Here is a 10,044-nt window from a genome sequence, read left to right as displayed (position 1 = left end):
CCCATCATAACGACCGGGAGAGCAGTGTGTTGACCCCACGCCCCTCCTATCCGCATCCACCTCTGAGGATGACAAGGCGGTCGGATGGTCCCGGTAGGCCACTCGTGGCCTGAAGACGGAGTGCTTTTAACCTGTTCCCTGTCTTCAGACTCTGATATCCCTACACGGTTTTAACCTCCAACGGGGGAACCCTGTGTTCACTAATCCCTGTGTTCTTTGTGATGCTCGTTATTAGCTCAGGATTATTTGTTGCTAAGAGGTCAAGTCTGTTTTCACAACCGTTTACTATTCACGTGGACTCATGAACTAACTGCTCCAAATAATTTTCGGAGAATGCCTTTCGCACTATTTCGGATGATGTTTTATGCGTACCTCCGGTTGCCTGTGTGTACATCACATTTACCAATTTTCGTCCCATTCGGATAATTCCTTCATGGTGAATCGTTTCTTTTCTCTTTCCTACAATGTATGTCACATCATGTCTTCACTTTGCAGCAAAAACTCAAATGATAATATGTCTATTCTAAAAAATCAATGATTGCCTTCGGCTGAATATTATACGTCTGAAGAAACTCTGGATCTGTTTCAGTTGCCAAATCGAGGTGATTATTAGAGGCAGCGTTATACGATATTAGCATAGTCTAACGTAAAGGATCTGAATCAGAGGGTCAGGCGGTTCTGTGAGGGCGTAGGCTGCAGATTCCGTGACTTGCGCCATCGGGTTCTGGGTTTACGGGTTCCGCTTAATAGGCCAGGTGTCCATTACACACAGGAACGGGCTAGATGGGTATCGGGGCTATGTGGAAGGGACTGGGCGGTTTTTTCGGTTAGAGGGTCTCAGGGCGTCCGTTTAAAAGGGGGCAGGCAAAACACAGTAATGTACGAGTAGTTGTAGAAACGATCGGTATTGTAGTTGTAAATTAACGTAGCAGTGTTGGGAAGGTACCAGAGCTCCAAGCCCTAATAGAAAGCACTTAAGCTCAAATAGTTACAGGTACGGAAAGATGGCTAAAGCAGGAAATAAGTTCAGCCGAAATTTTTTCAGACGACCTAACAGTGTTCAGAAAGCATAGATTAAATACAGTCGGTGGTGGAGTGTTTACTACTGCCTTGTAGTGATGTTGAATTAGATAGCTTCTGCGAAATAGTATGGGTAGAGGCTATACTTGACAATCGGACTAAGCTATTAATTGGATCGTTTTACCGACCCACCCGACTCAGAAGATATAGTTGATCCGTTCAAAGAAAACCTGAGTCTCATTTCAAATACTAATAGGTATCCCACTCATACGATTACAGTCGGCGGCGACTTCGATCTACCCTCGATATGCTGGAAAAATTATACGTTCAAAGCCGGCGGCAGGCACAAAACGTCATCCGAAATTGTACTGAATGATTTCTCAGAAAATTATTTTGAACAATTAGTTCATTAGATCACTCGAAGCGTAAATGGTAGCGAAATTATCCTCGACGTCTTAGCAACAAATGACCCTGGACAAATAGGGAGTATCGTGACGAACACAGGGATTAGCGACCACAAGGCAGTCGCTGCTAGGCTGAATATCGTAACACCCGAAACCATCAAAAAGAAACGCAAAGTACATCTGTTTAAGTAAGCTGATTAAAATACTTTTAATGTCATTTTAAGAGACAGTCTCCGCTCGTTCCGATCTGATCACGTAGGCGTAGAAAACATGAGGAATGATTTCAAAGAGATAGTATCGACGACAATTGAGAGATATACACCATATAAATTAATAGTGATATTACTGATCACCCATGGTACACAGATCTTTGTTGCAGAAGCAATGAAAACAGCATGCCAAATTTAAAAGAACGCAAAATCCCCAAGATTGGCGAAGTTTTGCAGAAGTTCGAAATATAGCGCGTACTTCAATGAGAGATGCTTTTAATAATTTCTACAACGAAACACTGTCTCAGAATCTGTCAGAAAACCCAAAGAGATTCTGGTCGTACATAAAGCACACCAGTGGCAAGACGCAATCAATACCTTCACTGCGCGATAACAACGGTGAAGTCACTGATGACAGTGCCACTAAAGCAGAGCTATTATACACGGTTTTCCGAAACTCCTTCACCAAAGCAGACTAAGTCAATATTCCTGAATTCCAATCAAGAACAACTGCGAAGATGAGAAACGTAGCCGGCCGGAGTGGCCGAGCGGTTCAAGGCGCTTCAGTCTGGAACAGCGCGACCGCTACGGTCGCAGGTTCAAATCCTGCCTCGGGCATTGATGTGTGTGATGTCCTTAGGTTAGTTAGGTTTAAGTAGTTCTAAGTTCTAGGGGACTGATGACCTCAGACGTTAAGTCCCATAGTGCTCAGAGCCATTTGAACCACTTGAGAAACGTGGAGGTAGATATCCTCGGTGTAACAATGCACCTTAAATCACTTAATAAAGGCTAGGCCTCCGTTCCGGATTGTATACCAGTCAGGTTCCTTTCAGAGTATGCTGATGCTATAGCTTCATATTTAGCAATTATGTACAACCGCTCGCTCACAGAAAGTTCCGTACCTAATTGCTGGAAAGTTGATAAAGTCACACCAATACCCTAAAAGAGGAACAGGAAAATTCCGCTGAATTAGAGGCCCATATCATTAATGTCGATTTCTGTAGGGTTTTGAAACGTATACTGTATTCGCACATAATGAATTACCTCGAAGAAAACGATTTATTGACATGAGTACTAAAAAAAATCGGCTAAATTTCGTTTACGCTATGTTGATGTTGTTGTGGTCTTCAGTCCTGAGACTGGTTTCATGCAGCTCTCCATGCTACTCTATCCTGTGCAAGCTTCTTCATCTCCCAGTACCTACTGCAACCTACATCCTTCTGAATCTGCTTAGTGTATTGATCTCTTGGTCTCCCTCTACGATTTTTACCCTCCACGCTGCCCTCCAATGCTAAATTTGTGATCCCTTGATGCCTCAAAACATGTCCTACCAACCGATCCCTTCTTCTAGTCAAGTTGTGCCACAAACTTCTCTTCTCCCCAATTCTATTCAATACCTCCTCATTAGTTACGTGATCTACCCACCTTATCGTCAGCATTCTTCTGTAGCACCACATTTCGAAAGCTTCTTTTCTCTTCCTGTCCAAACTGGTTATCGTCCATGTTTCACTTCCATACATGGCTACACTCCATACAAATACTTTCAGAAACGACTTCCTGACACTTAAATCTATACTCGATGTTAACAAATTTCTCTTCTTCAGAAACGATTTCCTTGCCATTGCCAGTCTACATTTTATATCCTCTCTACTTCGACCATCATCAGTTATTTTACTCCCTAAATAGCAAAACTCCTTTAATACTTTAAGTGTCTCATTTCCTAATCTAGTCCCCTCTGCAACACCCGATTTAATTTGACTACATTCCATTATCCTCGTTTTGCTTTTGTTGATGTTCATCTTATATCCCCCTTTCAAGACACTGTCCATTCCGTTCAACTGCTCTTCCAAGTCCTTTGCTGTCTCTGACAGAATTACAATGTCATCGGCGAACCTCAAAGTTTTTATTTCTTCTCCATGGATTTTAATACCTACTCCGAATATTTCTATTGTTTCCTTTACTGCTTGCTCAATATACAGATTGAATAACATCGGGGAGAGGCTACAACCCTATCTCACTCCTTTCCCAACCACTGCTTCCCTTTCATGCCCCTCGACTCTTATAACTGCCATCTGGTTTCTGTACAAATTGTAAATAGCCTTTCGCTCCCTGTATTTTACCCCTGCCACCTTCAGAATTTGAAAGAGAGTATTCCAGTTAACGTTGTCAAAAGCTTTCTCTAAGTCTACAAATGCTAGAAACGTAGGTTTGCCTTTTCTTAATCTTTCTTCTAAGATAAGTCGTAAGGTTAGTATTGCCTCACGTGTTCCAACATTTCTACGGAATCCAAACTGATCTTCCCCTATAAGTCACACAAATCTGAAGGCTGTAAATTTAACTCAATACTTATGGATTACAATTACAAGTAACCTAAATTGGAGCGATCACATAGATAATGTTGTGGGTAAAGCAAATGAAAGACTGCGATTCATTGGCAGAACACTTACAAGGAGCAACGGATCTACTAAAGAGACTACTTACACCACACTTGTCCGCCCTGTTCTGAAGTATTGCTGTGCCGCCGCATCAGGTGGGACTGACGGATGACATCGAAAAACTTCAAAGAATGGCGGCTCGTTTTGTATTACCTCGAAATAGGTGAGATAGTGCCACAGACTTGATACGTGAATTGGAGTGGCAATCATTAAAACAAAGGCGTTTTTCGTTGTGACGGGATCTTCTCATAAAATTTCAGTTACCAGTTTTCTCCTCCGATTGCGAAAACATTCTGTTGGCACCTACCTACACAGGGAGAAATGAGCATCACGATAAAATAAGAGAAATAAGAGCTGGCACAGAAAAATTTAAGTGCTCGTTCCCCCCTCCCCCCGTTCGAGAATGGAACGGTAGAGACAGCTTGAAGGTGGTTCATTGAACCCTCAGCCAGACACTTAACTGTTAATAGCAGAGTAATCACGTAGATGTAGATGAAACGGTCGCGACGCTTCTCATTTTCGTTACCCACAGCGATAGGAGCGCCCAAAGCGGCAAGAAAGCACATTTCTGAATACAATATCTGGTGAGTGCGCGTACTAACGTTTATATTGATCTGTAACGTAGTTTTCACAATAGGAAGAGTATGTAATGCCATAAAAATTGACACTCATTACACCACAATTGTGATTATTTAGTTTTTTGAGGAACCTGGGAGATAGAAACATTGCATTACAGGCAGTTTACTTATGAGCCCCTTGTGACGCACAGACATTTACTGAATAATATCGTTCTCCTTTATTAACAAATAGTTGGCAGTAAACACCAGAAGACCACACCTTTTGCAGGAGGACGTCGTATATGCACCAAACAAAGTGGAATTTTGTTCGATACACTTTCAGGCGGTTCAGTGAATGTGGAGCGTAAGAAACGTATATGGAATGTAATACCTAGATTATTTAGCATACCAAATAAGCCACCTCAACTGTACCTTAAAGAAAAACCACACAGACGGGATAGTAAATCATCAAAAGCAATAAAGCTGTTTCCCAATACAGAAGAAACAAATTCCATAATTGTTGATAAGTTTGAGCCACAAACCGCAAGAACCTTCAACACATTCGCTTTCGAAGCAAAAGTAATTAGATTTACAAAAAACATTCGTGTATTAGACAGTTGAGTGAAGTGGAAGAACATTTTTGTGCATCAGGGAGAGCGCCTACGGTAGTAGCAACAGACAACAACAGAAATATATGCTTCTCGCGCGTGAAACGTATTTATATTCACGTGCTTTCAGCGGAATAACCAGTAAATTCAGACATATTCGAAAGTACTTTTTCATGAATGAATTATGGCTTATGTTATTGAATCAGTGTGATTCAGCTGTTTTTACATGTATATCATTGTAATCCATCTCTTAAGTTAACTTACCAACGCGTAGACTGCAAAAATATAATAACTGCTGAGTTAATTGAGTAGAAAATAATTAAAAACAAACATTATTCTTGCGACGCATGTGACTGTTTTCTCATAGTTTCTAGCGCTAGTGTCGTTACAGCTGTCAAATGGTAACAACTTTAGCACCAGAGAGTGTCGTGACTATGTACTCGTATTAGACTGTGGTACGAGCGTGAGGTACCCTGGAGAGTGCCTATTTTTTTCTCCCTTGTGCTTATTGTTTGCCCTCAGTGCTTTCTCGGTACCACACAGCACCAAGCAATAATTTGCTAAGGAAAAATGTTAAAAATTCACTGTCGAACCAATATTCTGATGAGCAGTGAATTTGAAGTGAGTCCATTATGGATAACATTTACTTCGATCGTTTTGCCGTGCACACTTGTATAATTCATTTCGTGTCATTTTGCAGTCATGATTCTGGTATGTACAATGGACAATTACAGTCAAAGTTTGTAGCTGTTCACTAAGTAAGTTCTATTATTATATTATCTTGGGTGAAGTACAGGATTTTGTCATCATAGAATTTCTGCAGATAGTAGGATGCAGCATTAGCTGGCCGTGCTATAGAAGTTCGTTAATGACAGTCCAAAACCAAGTTCGAAGTTATTAGAGTTACGGCCAAGTTACGAGAACTCTGTCCTTAATGCTTTGTGTATATCGTCAGTTACCGACCGGTTGGCTACTTAAGAGATACTTTCACTGCTAAATCTCAAAGTACGGAATGATGACTGAGGGAGTCGTTATCGTCGCAAACGAACAACTAAGCGCAGCTGGTTGTTACATCACGCGTATGGAATACTTTTTCTATTCATATCACTCAGATGTGAATTGTGAGACATTGCAAAAAACTGTACTCCACAACTTTCTGATTCCGCCGTGGTTCGAGTCCTCCCTCGGACATGGGTGTGTGTGTTGTTCTTAGCTTAAGTTAACTTAATGTTACTGAAATAGTGTGTAAGTCTAGGGACCAATGACCTCAGCAGTTTTGTCCCTTAGGAATTCACTCACACATCTGAACAACTTTCTGAACAAAATTACCACCTAATTTTACAGTGTATTTATTATAAATAACTTTTCTTATACGTGTTAAGATTTTTCGTTAGTTTACATTTTACACGACGCATTTTGGGAAACGATTAACTTTTTGCAGTGCATTTTCTCTGTGTACTGTGCTGTTTTTTCGTACTTTTCTTGACGTGTGAGGTTCTGCTTTGTTCTACTGACTTTACAGAAACATACAAACGACGAGCAATTTTTAGTTGATTATCGTTCTTTATACATAGTTAACGGAGAAACTGGAAGAATTAGTACTTACAGTTTTCTTACGATCCCTCTGTACGTGTTAATCATCACACACAATTTTCTATGCACAGTACAAATCGAGAAAGACAAACTTACATAAGCAAGGAGTTCCAAAGACGTGGTCAACAGAGATAATGTTACAGATTTTCCGCAGAGTATGATATACTTTTTTACAGAGGGTATTTATCATAATTTGCTTATAACTATTTACAGTGGTGCTTATTTCCATGTGGGTATATGTCGTCCGTAAGGGACGGCATTGTAAGGTCTGGGACCTGATGATAATGGTGTGATCCATCGAAACGAGCAGTGTCAAAATAAACAAGTGACCGACGTGGAAGCTGTTTTATGTTTATCTCTGTTACTATTGTTACTTAAGTATATTGTCGAAGCATTTGAATACCTTTTGTACAGAAGCATGCCATACTCTGTGGAAGAGCTATAACATTATCTCAGTTGACTACATCTAAAAACGTCTTTGGAACTGCTTGTCTGTGTAAGTTTGTCATTCTCTATATATACTGTACACAGAAAATTGTGTGTGATGATTAACATGTGTGAGATTCTGCAAAAACGGACAGTAAGAAAACTGTAAACACAAATTCTTCCAAATTTCGACACTAACTATTCATAAAGATCTATCAGCAACAAAAAACTGCACGTCTTTTGTATATTGCGGTAATGTCATTAGAGCAAGGCAGAACTTCACACATCAAAAGCATTACGAAAAAATGGCATAGCACACAGAGACAAACACAAATAAAAATGTGAATCATTTCCCGAAACGCATCATGTAAAATGTAAATAAAAGTAAAATCGTGGCTGCGGTCAGAAAAAGTTATTTACAAACAAACCCATTATTTTCACAGGCACAGGCTTCCACAAAACATTTCTAATGGATCAAATCAGATCCTATACTTATTTACCTACGCTGTTGTGAGGTTTAATCGCTCTTCTTAACTTTGTCGTGCTTGCAGTTAATGGCCAACCAATTTTTAAGTGAGGGTTGCTTAATGCATTGACTGGTACGAGGCTGCCAGCTGACACAGCGAATCCTCACGCCTGATGCCAGTGACCACATGATCCAATACGTTTAGTACAGTACGTAGTGTAGTATCGCGTATTACTTTGTATTGAGTTTACGTCGGTGTACAGGAAATCAGGTGCGATATCTTTTTCAATGTTTTTTTTCGCCTTTACGTTCAACGGAGTTTTTATCAGTAATCTTACGAAATTTCACGGTTGTTCTACATCTGTCATAAGGTTGACTGCTAATCTATATTTAGGTACTAGCTATACCCGGCGAACTTCGTTCCGCCTCTGAAAATCTTTATATGTTATAGCTGACCCGGCAAACGTTGTTTTCCCATATAAATTATCTTTAGTCTATAAGAATAATATATACGTGTAACACAATGTATACATGTACCACAATAGCCGTTGTTGGCGGGAGCTCGTGACACAAACAATAATAATGGCCGAAAACTGTGTAGGGAGTGAGATAAGGCTTAGAGGAAAGACCGACAGTATCGGCCACTATTAGTTCTAGCGTTTCTACGGTTGATCGCGCGGATTTAACAATTGCAACCTATACACGGCTCGTCCATGAGTAAACAAACATAGCGGCAATTTCGTGTCGAAACGTGTTCGCCAGCATTATAAATAAGTCCAAGCGCACACCCATGGATTTTTATCGTACGTGAAAATATTGTACGATTAAATTATTTTAGAGGAACAAAGGAGAGCATAGGAACTTCTTTGTTCCAGTAAAAGAATTTGATCGTAAGATATATTTCAGTACTATGAAAATCGATGCGTGTGGGCAAGGCCTAAATGTCGGTCTGGCGAATGACGCGTGCTACTTAGTTAACTTCTCGGTCTAGTTACGTCGATTCAAAGAGGGCTATTCGAGTCGTTGCTTTTGGTACGTTTCCTTCAATGACCCATCTACCGAGTAGTGAAAGACCATCATCTGGAGGGGATAACTGATCACGTGATAATTAATCAGTTATCGATCGGGGTTGAAAGTTATTAAATTACTATAATCGCTATTAGTAAATATGTGTTGGTGGTAGAAGGGCGAAAATTTAGGGTTGTCTGTATTTTTTAATGCCACATCATAAAAAAGTAAAAATAAAAAGTTCTGTCCAAAAGACAAGAAAATATTTTTGGGGTGGACCACCCTTATCACTTAGGGGTATGAAAAATAGATTAAGACCGCTTCTCACACCTACCGAATATACATGTAAAATTTCATCAGAATCGATCGAGCCGTTTCGGAGGAGTATGGCAACTAACACTGTGACACGAGAATTGTATATATAAGGATTAACAGTGAGATTTGCATTATTATACATAGTACGAGCAAAAATTGTTTTAGCTCAAAAGGACGACGTACTTTGACCAGTGAGACGACACCACATTGTAAACGACGAGAAACGACTGGTTTCAGGCATGAAGAACAACTGGCGATCTTGGAAGAATCAGATTTTGATGCCGGTGATCCAGCATTATAGGAAGTTTTCTGACGAAGAAGATGCATTCGTGTGGCAGCAGTGCCGATGACAACAACGCTTTAGTACTGGCGATGGCAATGGATTGCAAGAAACAGGCCCTACTGTAAACAACAAGTGGCCACAAGTGCAACCTTGGCTACACTGATAATTCCTCGCCAACCCAATATCGCATATACAGGCCACGTTCGTCTACAGCGCATATTTCATGAACAAGCCGCATGTGGCTGTGACTGTATTAGAAACGCACTATCCCAAGATGTAGGCAAACTCAACAAAGTGGGGCGTGTGGCCGCTGGCGGGCACACGGCGTCACTGTTGAGGCTCTGCTGTATCCGTCAACGGCTCTTGGTGGGCAACGTTCTGAGGGGTTAGCCCTCTCTGAACGCATCAAAAGTACATGACTTTCCTGATTTTTTTAAGTCAAATAAAGAGTAGCACTAACCCAGATGATACAGTTTTATTCCTTTCACTTTTGTCTTTATGAAATCATTTCTGTGTGCACATAGTTATGCTCGCTGTAACCACTGCAACAAGTGGAAATACCTCTTGCGGCCGGAACATTTGTCATCGACGAGAATTCCCGAAGCCTCCGTATTAGACCTGTAACAAAATAATATTGTATAATTCGTTTTTAATATACAGGATGTGTCCAAATGAATGTCTGGGTTAAAAGTTTTTGTAGCATTTATTGCGTTCAACGTA

This window comes from Schistocerca americana, chromosome 7, assembly GCF_021461395.2.
Source record: "Schistocerca americana isolate TAMUIC-IGC-003095 chromosome 7, iqSchAmer2.1, whole genome shotgun sequence".
Lineage (NCBI taxonomy): Eukaryota > Metazoa > Arthropoda > Insecta > Orthoptera > Acrididae > Schistocerca > Schistocerca americana.
The sequence above is the reverse complement of the archived record's forward strand: the minus strand, read 5'-3'. Positions refer to the sequence as shown.